Genomic DNA, 19,121 nt, shown 5'->3' with positions numbered 1-19,121 from the left:
AAGATGTTTGCTAACAACTTTTCCCCATATGTACATATTTACTACAGTAACGTGTAAAAAATTTGAAGTAAATTGGTCAAGAACTGGTAATAACGTTTCGCTTTTGTATATTACATATTTCTTTACATGGTTCAAATGGCTCTGAGCACTATGGGACTTAACTTCTAAGGTCATCAGTCCCCTAGAACTTAGAACTACTTAAACCTAACTAACCTAAGGACATCACACACATCCATGCCCGAGGTGGGATTCGAACCTGCGACCGTAGCGGCCGCGCGGTTCCAGACTGTAGCGCCTAGAACCTCTCGGGTATTTCTTTACATATTACATGTACTAAAAATAGGCATACGAAAACGCATACGTATTGGAATGCAACGTCGTGTCAGAATTTCAAGTCAATCGACAGAATTTTTCGAGCACAAACAAATGCAGGCTGAATTTTTATACGTAAAGCTCAGCTGCTCATAAACACAACATGGCACTGAAAAATATTTGTGGCAGAGTTACATGATGTGTGAAACAGTGGAATAAAAGTTCTTAAACACTAACGTGATTTCCAATCTAAGTTCTAGAATGTCTGATTAAAATCATCTTAATGTCTGCTTGTACCAGTCAATAAAGTTTCTTCCTGTTCCACCCGCTAATCGAATATGGGGGCTTGTTCACCTCTGTAGGAGATGCATTAGTCTACTTTTATCTTCATGGTCACTGCGGGATCAACTTCCTGAGGGCTGAAACACTTGTGCAGTTGCCAGCCTGAAAGATGGTCGATGGAATTTAATAGTGTGTTTTTCGCAAGAAATACCTCTTTCTTCTATTGCTTGCCGGGAGCACGGGGTTATCTGTCGTGGTGAGCTTTGCACCTCTCGCTCTCACTTCATACGTGGCAATGCCACAGCACATGGTAATACGGCTATCACGCTTCGCGTCAGAGAGGTTCAACTGTTTAAGTGGTTAAGGTAAACGGGATATATTTTTCGAGTCCATATTTCCATCAGTAAGATCAACGATATAATTTTCATGTAGCTATCTGTAAATAACGTTTCTCTAAGGCCTAGTTCTAGGTGTAATACTTTCCTTCGGGAAAACAGACCTTGGTGCTGTAATTACCATGCGGCGAAGCAGGTTTTTCTGCTACTTACTTAGGAGTCACTTTTCCAAGCTGAACCTGCATTCAGAAGTCTACCGTAACGCGAAAGAAAAAGGCAAAATCGTGACCAAGTATAGTTGGATTTAAGAATCGCTGCTTAGCCTCAACAGAATTAAGGTTAAAGATCTTTTTCTTCTTGCAGGTCCGCCATCTTCCTCTTTCCCGTCGCCGACGTTTACTTCAAGGTATGTACAATAATTTTTTAACAAACTTCCTGGAAAAAATAGCGATTTATAGCGTCTGAATATGTTACTGTTGCAGAACCTGAGAAGCACTCTAGTACAGGAGTACGTGCAATCAAATATGACATACTATTTAGTTTATATTACTAAAGTGATAATGTGCTTCTACAGTTCCTTCTCATTTTGTCCAAAAATTGCATTGATTACAAGTTAAAATTTAAATCATCTTTGCATCATGTATGTCACATATCTTTTATTCGCCTATGAATGAATGGTTGAATACTACTTTAGTATCAATTTTGACTTGTAATCTGTTTTTATTATTGGGAAGAGAGTGAGAGATAAAAATGCAGATGGAATTATAGGAGGAACTGCCTGTAATCCATAGGTGTTGCTACACGAAAAATGTTACTGATGATTCCACAACACTGGTGAAACACATTTGCTCAGACGAAAACGATTGCCGGCCGCGGTGGCCGTGCGGTTCTGGCGCTGCAGTCTGGAACCGCGGGACTGCAACGGTCGCAGGTTCGAATCCTGCCTCGGGCATGGGTGTGTGTGATGTGCTTAGGTTAGTTAGGTTTAAGCAGTTCTAAGTTCTAGGGGACTGATGACCTAAGATGTTAAATCTCCTAGTGCTCAGAGCCATTTGAACCGAAAACGATTATTGTAATAAGACCGGAAAATATTTGTAGTGAAAAACGTATATTATCGGTAACGCCAGAGAAACGGAAGAGAAGGAAGAAAAGCAGTAAGTTGGAATGACAATCGTGGATACAACGGTTTCACCAAATAAGATTTCAATTGCTTGCGACTGAGAGTTTTATAGGAAGAGATAACTATAGTATTTGGCAGTTAGGTATGCGATGTATTTCAAATGTCCGTCTCCACTACAAGTAAAGAAGTCGGAACAAGCTAAAGCACGTCTACGTAGATTCTGGCCTGTTTCGACGAATATAATTATTGAAGACACTGTCGACAACCAGCCTCGAAAATTGTTCGTCAGTAGAAAACTACGTGTCAAAGATAAGTTTAACGTCACAAGAATTAAGCGGCTTGAACTCTGAAGGAGAATGGATTGGGTGTGGTCTACTTTCAGGGCTCTGACAAATATAAACGCATGATTACGAGCTTAGAAAATTCAATCTGGCCAGGCACGGGAGACTCCTCAAAAAAATAAATATCTCCACTGACATAAGCTTATGCGACTCACATTGTTTTTTGTCGGGAAGTTGCTCAAGTTCTTGTTTGTGAGCGGAATCAGTGGATATCAGTCGGAGTCGCGCCAGATAGATGGCTGGTCCAGTCTGCTCTGGATGCAACGATGTGCGCGATGACTGCCATCTGCAGATGCTGCACATGCCTACACACAGCGTGGAAGCCACGCGATGACTGCTGCTGCCGCGCACGCACGCACACACACACACACACACACACACACCACACACACACACACACACACACACACACTGATCGCCATCGCCGCTTGGTAATGAAATGCACACATCTGTGAGCCTGTCAGCTTTCTGTTTGTCTCAGTAAACAGTTAATGGGGACAGTACAAGACGCCATCAAATAGACACTTTCGAAATTATTACCATTGTATCTATCATCCGTCCCCCCTCATTTCCGAAGACAAAAAGCTCCGATAAGAGAATAGCAGACGTGCCGCAGTAGCCTTCGATTACCCATACATCAGCAAGTGCAATCTCCAGAAATCAGCGAGACTGGAATCCAGAAACTCACCATGGAAACTTGGTAATAACCTCATCAAACCAAATTTCACCGCTGATCAGACATGGCGTGAAGAATGGGTCTCTTCAAATCCCACCTGCCTAGATTTACTTAAAAATCAATGCAGAGCTCGGTCTGTTAACAACTTACCAAGAAAGTAATGGCTATCATTAAAAAGATTTAGAACACGTCACGGAAAATGTAAATTCCAGTTTCATAAGTGGGGAAATGCTGAAAAAACATTCTGTGACAGTGGCAATGTGCCACAAACCATCCACAACTTAGATACGGAGGGTCCAACAAGAAGATTTGAATGAACAATGCAAAATGTACGCATTGGTACCGACGATGATATGAATCGGCAGCAAACACTGGACCGTGCCTTTTTAACTAACCAAAATGTTACCTACAGTGTGATCTGTAAATATTGTATGTAAGCTTTTGTTAAGATGTACATATGTCGAATGTGCTCTTATTTTGCCTCAAGAAATATGGGTGATATGTCACGTGTTCCGTATTATCCAGTCATCTACTCCGTAAGAAAGGCGGTAGACCTTGCAGAATTAAAGTTCCTGGCTCCCTTCTAAAATATCTTTCTTCGCTTAGAAACACGCGTTATTAAGGTGTTCTTGTTGAAAATGTGATAGGCAGTTTGCAGCACATCTGGTTAGTAGACCTTGCAAGTTTGGCGAAATCTCGTCGTCCCAGGGCTGGCAAATATTCAAGGACGCCCAGCGTCGCTGCGAAGCGTCAGCGAACATTTTATCTCTTATAAAGTTTTCCCCGCGATGTGATGTATCACCCCTAGACAATTGATGCAAATACTTGAAAAAATGGCTTTGAGCACTATGGGACTTGACATCTGAGGTCATCAGTCCCCTAGAACTTAGAACTACTTAAACTCACTAACCTAAGGACATCAACGTATCCATGCCCGAGGCAGAATTCGAACTTGCGACCGTAGCGGTCGCGTGGTTCCAGACTGAAGCGCCTAGAACCGCTCGGTCACAACGGCCGGCTCAAATACTTGAAAACATGTGTACAGGGTGATTCGTGTGCCCCTACAGATAGGTTTTACGCAACTCGCAATGCTTTCAAAACCCACTCACGAGATTTTCATATTCTCTCTCTCGCTACATGCAAAAAATTAGTCTTAAGAAGTTACCGGAACTTTTAGTAGGAAATTTAATGTAATTGTATTTTTTACTGGGAGGCGTTATCGCTGGAAGCCATGGTTTTCGAGTTATTCCAGAAAAACGCTTTTGACGGTCACTTTTGTACGTTTTCTTGGATAATTCGAAAAGGACGCTAGTGTAATCTTATCACAGTACAAAATTTAGCTACATTAAATTTCCTATAAAACGGTCTGTAGGACCAAGGGTTTGTGCACAGCGAGCGAGAGAAAACGAAAATACTGTTCGTGAAGACATTGCAATGTACAAAAAACCAGCTGAATCAACCTGTATAATGTTAACACATACAAAATTGCCCTTCCAACTGTTATTAATTATTAATGGAATGGGTATATTTGTAAAGGAGAAACGTAAACTCATTTGGTTTAGAGTTCAAAGTAAAGTATCAGTTTACATTGTAAAGAAAATTAACAACCAATATAGGTGCAGTCGACAATTGATCCCTTTTTGTCGAGCAGACGCACATATAAAGTGCCTACGTTGCACTCCTGTGACTAGCACACATCATCAAATTATTTTTACCAGTTGTCAATGCGGTACTGAAGTACGTTACTTTAATTGGTCCATCTGATTACCATTGCTTGTACATTAATGTGCTGTTTCTAATTAACAAGCTAAAGTTAGCTAACCAAACTGCAAAACAAGACATCAATCAAGGTCTAAATGATCTGACGAACGCTACCCTTAACAAAAAGTACTCTGCAGCAAAGATAGGCATGCTTAGATGCGGAGAAAATGCGGACTCTACAGCAATTAATTGTAGTAAGGTGACCATCTCCTCAGAGTCCTCTTATTTTTATTAAAACAGATGTGATTAATATTTAACATAACATTAATATGTGAATTTGGTCCCGGGGTATCCGCTCCCTTGATAAAATTCTTTGATTACAATAGAATCATGAATCGCTCAGAAAAGTAAAAGTTTTGTGATCGTCAGAGTATCGTGTGAGAAAGGCAGTTTTTGCTATTGTGGATCCATGCGTGAAGTTCACGAGATCGGAACTGACAGGGAAGTGGAGACGCCGTGCTAAGGGTACGTCATCGGGGCGGTTGAAAGGCGGCGATAACAACGACAAAGGGACGGAAGAAAGAAAGAAACAGAGAGAGAGAGAGAGAGAGAGAGAGAGAGAGAGAGAGGGGGTGGGGGGGCTGCAGAGGCGACAGACAATGGGGTGCGGATGCGATCGGGGCTGTTTGACCTTTTTTTTTTCCTTTTTCTTTTGAGTCATCAGTCTTCTGACTGGTTTGATGCAGCCCACCACGTATTCCTCTAGTACCATGGAAGTTATTCCCTGATGTCTTAACTGACATCATCCTGTCCCTCACCGATTCTGCAGAGAACTATCTCATTCCTTACCTTATTAGTCCTCCCGATTTTCAACATCCTTCTGTAGCATCACGTCTCAAATGCTTCTCTTCTCTTCTGCTCCGGTTTTCCAACAGTACGTGTTTCGCTGCCATACAATACTGTGCTCCAGACGTACATTCTCAGATGTTTCTTCCTGAAATTAAGGCCTATCTTTGATACTAGTAGATTCTCTTGGACAGAAATGTCTTATTTCCGGCCGGCCGGTGTGGCCGAGCAGTTCTCGGCGCTTCAGTCTGGAACCACGCGACCGCTACGGTCGCAGGTTCGAATCCTTCTCCCGGCATGGATGTGTGTGATGTCCTTAGGTTAGTTAGGTTTAAGTAGTTCTAAGTTCTAGGGGACGGATGACCTTAGATGTTAAGTCCCATAGTGCTCAGAGGCATTTGTCTTATTCCCAGTGCTAGTCTCATTATTATTTTCTTCATCTTCGGTTCGTCATAGGTTATTGTATTGCTAATTCTGATGTAAAATTTATCGCTGTTCTCATTTCTGTTACTTCTCATTAGTTCCCTCTTTCTCTGATTTACTCTCAATCCATATTTCATACTCATTTGACAGCTCGTTCCATTTAGCAGATCTTGCAATTCTTCTTCAGTTTCTACTGGGAATACAATGTCATCAGCAAATCTTATCACTGACATCGTTTCATGTTGCATTTTAATTCCACGCTTGAACTTTTCTTTTATTTCGTTCATTCCCTCTTAGATATACAGATTGTAGGGACGAAAGCCTGCGGCCCTGTAATACACCCTTTTTAATCCAAGCACTTCGTGCTTGGTCTTCCACTCTTATTATTCCCTCTTGTTTCTTCTACATAGTATAGGCTCATATTACCCATCTTACCCCTATTTTTCTCCTAATTTCGAATATTTTGCACCATTTTACATTATCGACTTGTTTTTCCAGGTCGAAAAATCCTATGAACGTGTCTTGATTCTTTTCAGTCTTGTTTTCATTATCAACCGCAATGTTAGAATTGCCTATCTGGTGCCTATACCTTGCCTAAAGCCAAACCCATCGTCGTTAAACACATTCTCAATTCTCTTGTCTATTCTTCTGTATATTATTCTTGTCAGCAACTTGGATGCATGTGCTGTTAAGCGGATCGTTCGATAATTCTCGCATTTGTTAGCTCTCGTAGCCTTTGGAATTGTGTGGATGATATTTTTCCGAAAGTCAGATGGTATATCACCAGACTCATACGCTCTATAAACCAACGTGAATAGTCGTTTTGTTGGAACTTCCCCCAATAATTTTAGAAATTCTGATCTATCCCTTACGCCTTATTTGATTGTATGTCTTCCAAAGCTCTTTAAAATTCTGATTCTAATACTAGATTCCTTATCTCTTCGACAACGACTCCTATTTTTTCTTTTATCAAGTCATGTCCTCCTCCCCATAGAGGCCCGTAATGAGTTCTCTCCACTTATCTGTTCTGTCCTTTGCATTTAACAGTGTTATTGCCATTGCACTCTTAACGTTGGCGTTCTAGCTTTGTTTGGGCAGAGGAGGATTTGATTTCTCTGTACACTGAGTCAGTCTTTCCGACTCATCTGGTTATCGATTTCTTCACATTTCTCATTCATAAGTAACTTGTATTTCTGTATTTCCGAATTTCCCTCAACATTTTTATTTTTTTATTTTTTGCTTCCTTCTTTCTTCGATCAACTGAACGGTTTCCGCTGTTATCCGTGGTTTCTTGACAGTTACGTTCTTTTGTTCGGACAGTTTTCTTTCCAACTTCTGTGACTGACCTTTTTAGAGATGCGCATTTCTCTTAAAGTGAACTGCCTATGAGGTGTGCCTTATCGCAGTAAGTATACCCTGAGCCTCGAAAACATTAACAATTGTGAAACTTATTCTGATGGTGCACAGCGTAACGTTGTTCACAAAGATGGTGCAGTTATGTATTAACGGTTGGAGCCGAGAATATGTGATTAATAATAATAGTGATGATTGGTTGCTTAAAAACGAATACTGTCATGGGCTTCTTATTTAGTATAATCATTTACCACGAATTTCACGACAAAAATTTAAAGTGGCGTCACCATCATGGTGAAACGTCCCCTTTGAACAATTATACAAGACTGTGCTGAAACTGACACACAATATTTTTTTTTTAGCACAACGCAATCTAACTTTCAATAACCCTACAAAAGAATGGCCCTGACTGACATTAACCTATACCTTTCACAAATCACTTACCTCACAAAAGTCTTCGTTACTCCAGCTACAGCAATACAGCGAGCGCCACTACTGCCAGCTAAATAAAAGATTCAAACTATGGAATGCACTAACTACTGATAGGCTTAGCAAATGAAAGATTCTCATAGAGAACAAACAATGTATTTACCTTGTCATAATATATATACCAGTTAATGACATCCAGTCCTACAAATTTCAAAACTCCGCCATCTCTCCCCCCACATCCACCACTGCTGGCGGCTCACCTCCAACTGCGCAACGCTACGCGCTGTTCACAGCCAACTGCCGCTGCCCAACACTACAATGGCAGACAACAATGCAAACTAGACACAGACTGCACACAGCACAGCCAGTGATTTTCATACAGAGCGCTCCGTAACGTTGCCAATAAGAAAACATAAACAGCCTACTTACATAGCCCCTATGCTCCCCACAAAAAATTTTACAAACTGTTTTGGGCAGTGGGCAATAATGATTTGATAAAATTTTTCATAATTACAATAACAAAGAAATCAAATGCACACACTTATTGATACAATGTTGGTCAAAAACTAAAATTTTCCCACAGTCCATAAAGACAGTCCTGATCGTTCATCCCAGTAAAATTGCAGTGTTTTTCGCAAAGTCTGAGCAGTAAAAGAAAATGCACACGGAAGTAGTGGATTTCCATGCAGTCTTGAAGAAGTAGTGTTGTCCTTCCAACGGAAAGACAGTGCTGACTCTTGACATGCAGACAGGTAATGGGCCACAACAGAGGAAACCCACAGCAGAGTCAGTCGAAGTTTTGAAGAATATTGTTAGGTAGGTCATCACAGAGCAGACCCATTGTAGTCCTGGTAGAGATTATGGTATTGGTGGGCCACCAGAGGCGCAGACCCACTGTAGTCCTGGTAGATATTGTGGTCTTGTTGGGCCACCAAAGATGCAGACCCACTGTAGTCCTTCTAGAGATAATGGTATTGGTGGGCCATCAAAGATGCAGACCCACTATAGTCCTTGTAGAAACGGCCAGAAGCCATCTATTGTGACTGTGCAGGTGCACAATCACCATCGAGGATTCTTGCGGAGAATATAGCAAGTCCATAAACCACCACTTGTGCACTCACAAAGTTTTTTTCTAATTGTTCTTAGAACCAGCAATGCTGTTATCCAGTCCCTTGCTGAATTATTAACACACGTGCAAATCTATCAGTCCCTACTTTTCACATATTGTCCATATACTATGACCAACAGAAATGTGTGCAGTGAAATGTAACTTACAAGGTACTTAATTTGATGAACTGGTGTCAATTACAATTTTATAACATGAGAATACAATTACAAAGGTACAAAATACATCATTAAAGAACATAGCAATACAGATAACATTTGTAGTAAAACAGGCTTTACAAAAGAATAGAAATAGACATATACATCAGTGTTACAGGAATTAAGACATAAGTAAATATATGAAAGATCAGATTAACTTTTGAAACATTAACTTCAGACATGAGCATTAAAACAAAACGGAATAAATAATGTCTAAACATCTTCTCAAAGTAAATAACATATTAATAATGCCAATTATATTTGAGGATAACAGTATTCCTCATCATAGTGAATGTAGCTTAGTATTAGATGAGAAAAAAATTCTATGAAACAGTACACAGAGACAGGAAGAAAACAAATACACAAGGGTACACAAACACATAGAGGGATAACACAATGGAAAGGACAGGGTTCGTTTTCAGTATAACATTTGGTACTGCAGTATTTTGCGAAGAAAACCTTTTTTGTTCTTGGAGATCTCCCTTCGTTCATCATTATTCCCAAAAATCCTATCTATACCTCCTTTCTGTATTCTAACCATATTTCTTTCAAAATAATTATGGCTCATCGTAAAATACTCGTTTTGGCCCAAATCGTTTTCATATAACTTCTCAATGCATTTCTTCCAATTTATCACAACTCGTTCTCACATATAGCCTACCCCATCTTAAGCTAACTTAAATCTACTGAGCTCAGATACTAAACTAAGGGATGAGGCAAATGCAGCAGCACAAAACAGTTAACACAAACAGCAATGACAAAATATTCAAATTTTCAAAGCAAGCATCAATATTACAACTAATACAAGGCAATGAGCAGCAAACAAGAAAAATAAATCAGTAGTAAAACTGGCTTAACAGAGTAATGCAAAGTGAAATTTAGTAGCACTACGCCTGGCAAACAGCAGCAGCAAATGAAATAACTTATACTTAAACATGACAAAGCTCAAGCTGGTACACTAAAGACAACAATGCAGATAAGGGAAATGTCTATTCAAATCTTAATGTCTATGTAATTAAAGTGGTGCACCACAAGAAGTTATTCTACCAAAAAAATTACCAAGTACTTGAAAAGAAAATTCCGTATGCAATTCCTGTGAAGGGAAATGTCTTTTTATGCTTCCTCATTTTTTTTAATAGATCATAAAATTATTTACTGGATCTGTAGGCATAAAATATTTATATTAGTACATCTGTTAAATTTTATTTTAACCAATGCTGCAGTGCAGCTAGAAACTAAATATTAAACAAAATAGGTGAAGCAGGGCGTGAAACGTCATTTACTAGCCATATGGCATTTCATGGAATTCGAGTGTAGGAAAAGGGAGAGAAGGAAACATAGTAGGTGAATATGGATTGGGGGACAGAAATGAAAGAGGAAGCCGCCTGGTAGAATTTTGCACAGAGCACAACATAATCATAACTAACACTTGGTTTAAGAATCATGAAAGAAGGTTGTATACATGGAAGAACCCTGGAGATACTAAAAGGTATCAGATAGATTATATAATGGTTAGACAGAGATTTAGGAACCAGGTTTAAATTGTAAGACATTTCCAGGAGCAGATGTAGACTCTGACCACAATCTATTGGTTATGACCTGTAGATTAAAACTGAAGAAACTGCAAAAAGGTGGGAATTTAAGGAGATGGGACCAGGATAAACTAAAAGAACCAGAGGTTGTACAGAGATTCAGGGAGAGCATAAGGGAGCAATTGACAGGAATGGGGGAAATAAATACAGTAGAAGAAGAATTGGTAGCTTTGAGGGATGAAGTAGTGAAGGCAGCAGAGGATCAAGTAGGTAACAAGACGAGGGCTAGTAGAAATCCTTGGGTAACAGAAGAAATATTGAATTTAATTGATGAAAGGAGAAAATATAAAAATGCAGTAAGTGAAACAGGCAAAAAGGAATACAAACGTCTCAAAAATGAGATTGACAGGAAGTGCAAAATGGCTAAGCAGGGATGGCTAGAGGACAAATGTAAGGATGTAGAGGCCTATCTCACTAGGGGTAAGATAGATACCGCCTACAGGAAAATTAAAGAGACCTTTGGAGATAAGAGAACGACTTGTATGAATATCAAGAGCTCAGATGGAAACCCAGTTCTAAGCAAAGAAGGGAAAGCAGAAAGGTGGAAGGAGTATATAGAGGGTCTATACAAGGGCGATGTACTTGAGGACAATATTATGGAAATGGAAGAGGATGTAGATGAAGATGAAATGGGAGATATGATACTGCGTGAAGAGTTTAACAGAGCACTGAAAGACCTGAGTCGAAACAAGGCCCCCTGGAGTAGACAATATTCCATTGGAACTACTGACGGCCGTGGGAGAGCCAGTCCTGACAAAACTCTACCATCTGGTGAGCAAGATGTATGAGACAGGCGAAATACCCTCAGACTTCAAGAAGAATATAATAATTCCAATCCCAAAGAAAGCAGGTGTTGACAGACGTGAAAATTACCGAACTATCAGCTTAATAAGTCACAGCTGCAAAATACTAACACGAATTCTTTACAGACGAATGGAAAAACTAGTAGAAGCCAACCTCGGGGAAGATCAGTTTGGATTCCGTAGAAACACTGGAACACGTGAGGCAATACTGACCTTACGACTTATCTTAGAAGAAAGATTAAGGAAAGGCAAACCTACATTTCTAGCATTTGTAGACTTAGAGAAAGCTTTTGACAATGTTGACTGGAATACTCTCTTTCAAATTCTAAAGGTGGCAGGGGTAAAATACAGGGAGCGAAAGGCTATTTACAATTTGTACAGAAACCAGATGGCAGTTATAAGAGTCGAGGGACATGAAAGGGAAGCAGTGGTTGGGAAGGGAGTAAGACAGGGTTGTAGCCTCTCCCCGATGTTGTTCAATCTGTATATTGAGCAAGCAGTAAAGGAAACAAAAGAAAAATTCGGAGTAGGTATTAAAATTCATGGAGAAGAAATAAAAACTTTGAGGTTCGCCGATGACATTGTAATTCTGTCAGAGACAGGAAAGGACTTGGAAGAGCAGTTGAATGGAATGGACAGTGTCTTGAAAGGAGGATATAAGATGAACATCATCAAAAGCAAAACAAGGATAATGGAATGTAGTCTAATTAAGTCTGGTGATGCTGAGGGAATTAGATTAGGAAATGAGGCACTTAAAGTAGTAAAGGAGTTTTGCTATTTGGGGAGCAAAATAACTGATGATGCTCGAAGTAGAGAGGATATAAAATGTAGGCTGGCAATGGCAAGGAAAGCGTTTCTGAAGAAGAGAAATTTGTTAACATCCAGTATTGATTTAAGTGTCAGGAAGTCATTTCTGAAAGTATTCGTATGGAGTGTAGCCATGTATGGAAGTGAAACATGGACGGTAAATAGTTTGGACAAGAAGAGAATAGAAGCTTTTGAAATGTGGTGCTACAGAAGAATGCTGAAGATTAGATGGGTAGATCACATAACTAATGAGGAAGTATTGAATAGGATTGGGGAGAAGAGAAGTTTGTGGCACAACTTGACCAGAAGAAGGGATCGGTTGGTAGGACATGTTCTGAGGCATCAAGGGATCACCAATTTAGTATTGGAGGGCAGCGTGGAGGGTAAAAATCGTAGAGGGAGACCAAGAGATGAATACACTAAGCAGATTCAAAAGGATGTAGGTTGCAGTAGGTACTGGGAGATGAAAAAGCTTGCACAGGATAGAGTAGCATGCAGAGCTGCATCAAACCAGTCTCAGGACTGAAGACCACAACAACAACAATGGCATTTCATAATGCAGTAAACAATCTTTCAACTAGCAAGACAATAAGACATAAAATGTTTCTCATCATTTCATTTCAGTAAATATCATAAATTAAGAACTCTATAGTGTAATCATGTTTTCAAGTTTGAGCGTGTCGTATTTACGATGCTTTCTACAAAGGAATGTCAATAGCGAGGATAATGGCCTCCCTTTTTTTTTCTTCTCCACCTGCGCCTCTGAAACGCACACACTAATGGCTTTTTTTTCAGACGTCTGTCACGCAGCTGGGTGCTTACAGAGACCTACCTTTCTTCCCGAAATATTTACAACAGCAGTTTCCGCTACAGTGACAGTCTCATATAAAAATAATTCACAGGGCAAGAATTTGAGTTACAAATCTGTAGAAACAAAATCCTATTGATATAACAGTGTCCAAAAAATTTTCGTTGGCATTGTAATACATTCACTCATTTACATGCATTTCATGACTCTTAAAGTACGATTCTTGGTTTCCAACAACCTTTTTCACAAACCAGAGTCCCTAACCACTACTTATTATTCCTTACTTTATTCGTCGACACTTCTCCAAAATTTCATCATAACAGATACGTAGCACAATCAAATAACTCATATAGCATCAGCTTACTGATCATAAACATACCGCAACAGCATAATACACATAGTCATCGTAATAATAACATCATAACACCTTAGTCAACTCTCAAAATCGTCGTTGCTTCCTCCAATAATTTAAAAACCTAAAAAAAAATTCTCTGCTCATTTCAATAGTGTCATCTACCTCAAATGTACTTCAAAAATTATGATCCCATACCAAACACATCATTCAAACCTCTCATAGTATCACAATGGTTCCGAAAAAATACGAACAGTTCACAAAGTACAGACAAAATACAATTTCATAAGTGTGAAGTTATCCAACTGTGTAATTGCGTAAACATGTGTCACTGATGTAGTAAAAGGAATGTTTGTTTCTCTGTCAAATAATCAGATAGCTGTGTAATTCTGTGTTAGAGAAATATGGTACCGATGTGTAAAGTTGTATAAGCAAATACCGTATTAGCTAGGGCTCCTTGTGCTTGCCACACACATGATACACAAAGTAAGCATGTACCCCCCTGAGGATTAATGTAATTGTACCCTCAGGTGTTACAGATTGTTGCAATGGAATGAAATGTATCACGGGAAAACTTCGTATCATTGTACTTCAAATATCTTTAAAAATAAATGTTTTAAGTACAAAATTAATCACTCAAATACGTGTCCTGTAGTGCTAAACGGTGCGTCTTGTTGTTAGATACACTCTGTGGAAGTGTCGTAGTTATCGTCCTCCGAAAGCTAAATTCTGCAGAAGTCAATGTACTTACCTCATCATAAACAAAAGTGAAATTCTTTGCGTATAGATATCGTAGTTATTACGTACCTTACCGTGATCAAGAAAGTACTATAATGTAACGTATTGTTGTGCTACAGAAAAGGCTGTCTCATTGTAGCTATACCACAAAAGTTACTACTAAAACATGTTTTACTTTCCAGAATAATACAGAAAAACTGTGCAGATATAAAACAGATACAGCGCAAAAGCAACATTGTAAATTGTCACTCATTAGTAGCGTCGTGATAAAATCGTGTAGCTGTCACATAAACTAACCACTGTGTCATCTGGTATCTCACAGAAAGTACTTTAAATGCCGGCTGAAGTGGCCGTGCGGTTAAAGGTGCTGCAGTCTGGAACCGCAAGACCGCTATGGTCGCAGGTTCGAATCCTGCCTTGGGCATGGATGTTTGTGATGTCCTTAGGTTAGTTAGGTTTAACTAGTTCTAAGTTCTAGGGGACTAATGACCTCAGCAGTTGAGTCCCATAGTGCTCAGAGCCAAAGTACTTTAAATCCAGAATGTATTTTCAAGTAAACCAAAATGTTGCATTAAAATCTCATTAGCAGTACTGGTAAATGTTCTAAGCATGTGAGCCTTATAGTCGTTACGTAATCGTGCAACTAACAAGCAAGAATGTACACATACAATAACACTGTGCTGTCTGTTCACAATAACAATGCATTCGTAATTTCTGTTTAAATAAGTTCTCTTGGTTCTTGATTGGATATTTAACTTCAAACAGTTTTGCATGTTAACAGTTTCTTAAGTCTGACAAAGCATACTAGAAATGTGAAGTGAAAAATTTTATGGCATAGACTAAGTTAAAAAGCAGATTATCTCTCAATAAATGGTTTTACATGTGAAATGTGGTGTAACCCTTTGCTCTTCCTAGTACGCAGAGTTTCAACTTTAACGCAATTATCATATGGTATACGTCGGTAAAGAATACTGGAATTTTTCTCAAGTTTAGCGTCTATGTTATTTTTCCCTGAGCCAGTGGGCGCACGTGGCTGCCTGCGGTGCGAGTCATTGTCTGTTTCTTCGTTGGCGCGCGTCGTTATTGGGATTTGGAGACCTAACTTCTACAAATTCACCTTGTCGAGAGGGCCCTGCTCTGTTTAAATCCCGCCAATTCTGATGCAATTCAGGTCTCTCGTTACGATCATATCGTTTGTCGTCATGTCGGTAGTTCCTGTAGTTTCTTTCTTGTCGGTTAAGTGGTGGAGAATTTCTCCCTGAATCGTAACTGTGCGCTGGACTGTTGCGTCTAAAGTTATTCTGTCTCCTGTAATAATAATTGTTTTGGTTCCCATATTGTCTGTTTCTCTGATTGTCTCTGTGATAGTCATTACGATGGAAATGCGATCTTTCTCTGTAATTATTTTTACTCTGCCAACGATTGTCATACGGGTGGTGTCTGTTTTGGTCACGATTTGTGTTGTGAGAATAGCCTTGTCGCATCCAGTTATTATTTCTTTCATCGCGGAAATGTGATGGATGTGACCTGTAATTGTTGTGCTCCTGTTTTCGCGTTCAGCGATTGTCAGTGTCAATTTCCAGTTCTTGTAAGAGCCCCTGAAAAGCTTCAATGTCGTCTTTGCAATGTACTGCCAAAATAATATGTCGTAAATGTTCAGGTAATTTGATTAAACAAATGCGGATGAGTTCTGAGGGGCTGTATGGGTTTGACAGGTACTGATTCTTGTGCAACATGTCTTCAAAATATTTGACAAGACTGGAAAATTCAGATTGTTCAAAGTGTTTCATCATCATGATGCTATGTTTTACTCGGTCTTGTGTAGCTTGAGACCAATATGCTGAGAGGAACGCATGGTAAAATTCTCCTTCACTGTGACAATCGTGAATGACCGATCGCATTCTTTCAGCTGGTTCATTCTCTAAGTAGCCACACATAAATTTTAATCTGTGCTCTAACGACCAGTTGGGAGGAAAACAATGAGAGAATTGATGGAGCCATGCTTGTGGATGAATGTCGTTGCCAGAATTCTTAAATGTTTTGAATTTATGTGTAGTAATGAACAGCTTATAGTCAAAATCATCATGTCGGCGAGTCACATGTCGGTCATTGTTACGTTGTTTCGGCGGTTCCATCTCAAAATTCGGTGTGCATTGCCAATTTCTTTCATAATTTCCGAAGTGTCCTGTGTTATTATTTTGTGGTTGTTCCGTATTTCTAAGTCCCTCTTCCCGTGTTGGAGCGCGAGTGTCCTCTGAAATATGTAATTTTTGTATTACTTGTGCCAACTGATCTTGTACTTCCTGGATTTCTCTTTTGTGTTGCGTATTAATTTTATTCTGATTTTGTTTGAATTTCTTAATTTGTTCATACTCTTCTATGTCAGTGATGGCTACAGGTCTTGTCATTCAGATCATCATCTACCTTTGTAGTTAAGTTAGTGAACTGATCTGAAAGTTCGGCTACTTTATCCATCAGTGAAATTATTTCCTGTGTGTTTTTCTGAACCAAGTTTCAGAGTGTCCATTTGTGTTGAAATCGTATCTACTGTGTCCTTTAAGTTTTCCTGAGTTTTTGCAAGTTGCATAACCGAATCGGTAGATGCAACTGAGTCAATTTTAGCTTGCAGGGTGTCGTGATTTTCATGAACAATAGTTTGCAGTTCTTTTATGGCTGCTTCGTGATTCTGTAATGCATTTTCATGACGCGAAAAAATAGGTTGGAAATGCTCACAAATTTGTGTTTTTACGTCATTACAGACTTTTTGACATTTCGATTCGATTTTATGTAACTCAGTAGTTAAATCTTCACGTGTTTGTTCAAGTGTGGTGTCTAACTTTTGAAGATTTTGTTCCATTGCGTCTAACTGTTGTGTTTGTCTCTGGTATTGTTCCATTGTGTCTAACTTTTGAAGCTTTTGCTGTGTTTGTCTCTGATTTTGTTCCATTGTGTCTAACTTTTGAAGCTTTTGTCCCATTTCTTGCATTAATTGTAATAACAATGCACTGGTGTCTGAAACATGTTCCTCAGTGCTTTTCGGCAGTGAATTTGCATCGGCAACATTCACATTTTGACAAGCAGAAAATGTGTCTTGACTTATCTGAGAAAACGGTGACGACGCAAAACCTGAATCTACAGTATTTGCAAAATTGTGTCCTGTCATTTCGGATTCCTGAGGCGAGCTGTTGCCGAGCGATCGATCGATAATGCTTCCTTGTTCACTAATTGTTTCATTGCCTACGCCATTGTTTGCCGCCCGCTCCATTTCCCCATGCACAATTACCAAGTTACTATGTTGAACATTAGTTAATTTATTACAGAGTGGTGCTAACACACTGCTTTCTTCTTCGCTGTCATTTCTCAGTTTACTTTGGAGCCTAGTGTTACGTTTTTCACACGCCATTATTGTCACAATATTTCACATGACAACACAGAAAAACACAATTTGAAGAGCAAAAATAGGGGAACACATTAACATAGTACTGAAAATAATATCTAGTTAATTGCAAGCGCAGCTGCGAAATACTTGCTGCAAATCTACATGCATGCCACCACTGTTTTATTGTACAACAATGAAAAACTACAACTACAAAGGAAATTCTCGCTATAATTACGCGCTAGCAATAAACAAAAGCTACACTAATTACACAAACTACTAAGAAAAAATCAGAAGATTCCAGTGAGGTATCCTCGGCTAAGGGTCGACATATGAAACGTCCCCTTTGAACAATTATACAAGACTGTGCTGAAACTGACATACAATATTTTTTTTTAGCGCAACGCAATCTGACTTTCAATAACCCTACAAAAGAATGACCCTGACTGACATTAACCTATACCTTTCACAAATCACTTACCTCACTAAAATCTTCGTTACTCCAGCTACAGCAATAAAGCGAGCGCCACTACTGCCAGCTAAATAAAAGATTCAAACTACGGAAGGCACTAACTACTGATAGGCTTAGCAAATGAAAGATTCTCATAGAGAACAAACAATGTATTTACCTTGTCATAATATATATACCAGTTAATGACATCCAGTCCTACAAATTTCAAAACTCCGCCATCTCTCCCCCCACATCCACCACTGCTGGCGGCTCACCTCCAACTACGCAACGCTACGCGCTGTTCACAGCCAACTGCCGCTGCCCAACACTACAATGGCAGACAACAATGCAAACTAGACACAGACTGCACACAGCACAGCCAGTGATTTTCATACAGAGCGCTACGTAACGTTGCCAATAAGAAAACATAAACAGCTTACTTACAATGGGAGCGAGGCAGATGATGATGATGATGATGATGATTGGTTTGCCCAATCTTTACTCAGTACAATCTCGCCACTTTCATGAATGATGATGAAATGATGAAGACAACACAAAAACAGCCAGTCTCCGGGTGGAGAAGATCCCTAACCTGGCCGGGAATCGATCCCGGGACCCCGTGATCCAAGGCAGCAACGCTGGCCACCAGACCACGAGCTGCGGATGAGGCACTTGCTTAGAGTTCGCCCTCATGATACGGGATAAGACAGAGCACGTTATTGGCATGGACCGGGAACAATCACTGCAGTTGTAGAGGATAGGTGATTACATACTTTCAACATGAGACACTGGGATGCCGTATTTGAGAATAAACACTGCTTGCCGCAAATTCCTTTACTAATTTTATGTCGTCGTATTGTAACAAATTAAAATTGTTGTGCTGCAAACAGTTGAGTGACATTGAAATGGGTATAAAAGTAGGAAATAGTTTTTAATAAAACTAAATATTCCATAGTATGCACTTGATTTTTGCGCCAGAATTTAAAAAAGACATAAAGAAATAAACAACTCGTGTTTTTCACAGCCAGCTTCTCATTCAGTAACTTCAATCGA

At 39.5% G+C, this 19,121-nt stretch overlaps 1 protein-coding gene across 2 annotated transcripts in view; it reads left to right on the top strand.

Moving 5' to 3' along the window:
* Positions 1 to 19,121, top strand: part of LOC124787994 (tetraspanin-9) — a 538,570-nt gene that overhangs the window by 318,452 nt on the left and 200,997 nt on the right. For both annotated transcript variants that reach the window (XM_047255029.1, XM_047255028.1), the window contains one exon: positions 1,293 to 1,335. The gene's annotated coding sequence lies outside the window, so the exon portion shown is untranslated. The remainder of the gene's footprint in view (positions 1 to 1,292; positions 1,336 to 19,121) is intronic.

The sequence above is a fragment of the Schistocerca piceifrons genome, chromosome 3 (assembly GCF_021461385.2).
Source record: "Schistocerca piceifrons isolate TAMUIC-IGC-003096 chromosome 3, iqSchPice1.1, whole genome shotgun sequence".
In the NCBI taxonomy this organism is placed as follows: Eukaryota; Metazoa; Arthropoda; class Insecta; order Orthoptera; family Acrididae; genus Schistocerca; species Schistocerca piceifrons.
This window is presented reverse-complemented; position numbering and strand designations above follow the sequence as displayed.